The following is a 2,607-nucleotide window of genomic DNA, read 5'->3' as shown; positions in this document are numbered from 1 at the left end:
GATTTCTTTTTTGTTAATAATTAATCTAGAGTTTAATAAATTCTATTAATATAATACATTTCCTAATTATAATCGGTCTCTTAAACAATAAATGTTATTTAGAAGAGCAAGCACATATTTTTTTTCTTTTTTTTATTTTATTTTTCTTTTTAGTTACATTTTGTTAACTCTGTGTCCCAGCTGTATCCCGCTCCCTCATTCCCTCCCCAACCCCACACTCCCTCCCTGGTCTCCTCTCTGCCCCTTTCCAAGTCCCCTGATAGGGGAGGACCTCCTCCCCTTTCATCTGACCCTGTTTTATCAGGTATCTTCAGGGCTGGCTGCAAAGTCTTCCTCTGTGGCCTAACAGACTGCTCCTCCCCTGGGGGGGGGTGTCAAACAGCCTACCCTTGAGATCCTGTAATCGCCCTACCTTCCCTAGGCATCCTATACATAAGAGACAAAATTAACAAACCCCGTGCTAACAGTAAAAACCATAGGACATCAATGATACTGAAGCTATGAATACACTGACTATGAAGATCTCTGCTTTGATTCGTACATAATCCCAACCAACGAACTCAAACCAGGAGAACTTCATCTTCTGGAAGTAGACAACCGAATTGTCCTACCAATGGAACTCCCAATCTGTATACTAATCTCATCAGAAGATGTACTACACTCATGGGCTGTCCCTTCCTTAGGGCTAAAAACAGATGCAATCCCAGGACGACTAAATCAAGCCACAGTAACATCCAATCTCCCTGGTATGTTTTACGGTCAGTGCTCAGAAATCTGTGGATCTAACCACAGCTTCATACCGATTGTCCTTGAAATAATCCCATTAAAACTCTTCGAAAATTGATCCGTGTCAATAATTTAATAACATTATGAAGCTTAATGCGTTAACCTTTTAAGTTAAAGTAAGAGAATAACCTTTCTCCATAATGAATATGCCACAACTAGACACATCCACATGATTTATTACTATAATCTCTTCAATTACCACTTTATTTATCTTGTTTCAATTAAAACTTTCTACCCAAAACTTTCCTAATACGCCCACAACAAAAACCGTAAAACTACTAAAAACAAAAACCCCCTGAGAACCAAAATGAACGAAAACCTATTTGCCTCTTTCATTACCCCCACAATAATAGGACTACCCATAGTCATTCTAATTATTATATTTTCCTCAACTCTACTTACTACATCAAATCGCCTAATCAATAATCGCCTACACACCTTCCTACAATGATTAATCAAATTAATCACAAAACAAACAATATTAATCCACTCCCCAAAAGGACGAACCTGATCCCTAATAATTATTTCATTAATTATATTTATCAGATCCACAAACCTACTAGGACTTCTACCACATACATTCACTCCAACCACTCAGCTGTCTATAAATTTAGCCATAGCTATCCCTCTATGAGCTGGAGCAGTAATAACTGGATTCTGACATAAACTAAAAACCTCATTAGCCCAATTTCTACTTCAAGGAACACCAATTTCACTGATCCCTATACTCATCATCATTAAAAATATTAGCCTTTTTATCCAACCTATAGACCTAGCCATTCGATTAACAGCTAATATTACCGCAGGTCATTTACTTATACACTTAATCGGTGGAGCCACCCTAGCATTAACAAGTATTCGTCCATCCACTGCCTCAATCACCTTCATTATCCTAATCTTACTAACAGTACTTGAATTTTCTGTAGCTTTAATTCAAGCCTACGTATTTACCCTCCTAGTCAGCCTGTATTTACATGACAACACTTAATGACACACCAAACACACGCATTTCACATAGTAAACCCAAGCCCATGACGCCTAACAGGAGCACTATCCGCTCTACTTCTCACCTCAGGGTTAACAATATGATTTCACTATAATTCTATCACCTTACTTCTGATTGGACTTTCAACCAACACACTTACTATATTCCAATGATGACGAGACATCATTCGTGAAGGGACTTTCCAAGGACACCACACCCCCAACTGTCCAAAAAGGCCTGCCATACAGAATGATCTTATTCATTGTATCAGAATTATTTTTCTTCTCTGGGTTCTTTTGAGCTTTTTACCACTCTAGCCTAGTCCCCACACACGGCCTAGGAGGATGTTGACCTCCCACAGGAATCATCCATTAAATCCAGTAGAAGTACCACTACTAAATACATCTGTACTCCTAGCATCTGGAGTATCAATTACATGAGCCCACCACAGCCTCATAGAGGTTAACGAAATAACATAAACCAAGCCTTATTAATCACAATCATCCTAGGTCTTTATTTCACCACCCTACAAGCATCAGAATATCTAGAAACTTCCTTCTCCATTTCAGACAGCATTTACTGCTCAACATTCTTCATAGCAGCAGGTTTCCACGGACTCCACGTAATCATCGGATCTACCTTCCTTATCTTATGTCTTCTCCAACAACTAAAATTTCACTTTACATCAAAACACCACTTTGGGTTTGAAGCAGCAGCATGATACTGACACTTCGTAGACGTCGTATGACTTTTCCTTTATGTTTCCATTTATTGATGAGGCTCTTGTTCTCTTAGTATAAAAGTACAATTGACTTCCAATCAATTAGATCTAGTAA

At 38.4% G+C, this 2,607-nt stretch overlaps 1 pseudogene; it reads left to right on the top strand.

The window, feature by feature from the left end:
- Positions 1-1,093: 1,093 nt before the first annotated feature.
- Positions 1,094-1,774, top strand: LOC129671991 (ATP synthase subunit a-like; annotated as a pseudogene).
- Positions 1,775-2,607: the final 833 nt, after the last annotated feature.

This window comes from Psammomys obesus, unplaced genomic scaffold (assembly GCF_907164565.1).
Source record: "Psammomys obesus unplaced genomic scaffold, mPsaObe1.curated_primary_1811, whole genome shotgun sequence".
Lineage (NCBI taxonomy): Eukaryota > Metazoa > Chordata > Mammalia > Rodentia > Muridae > Psammomys > Psammomys obesus.
The sequence above is the reverse complement of the archived record's forward strand: the minus strand, read 5'-3'. Positions and strand labels throughout refer to the sequence as shown.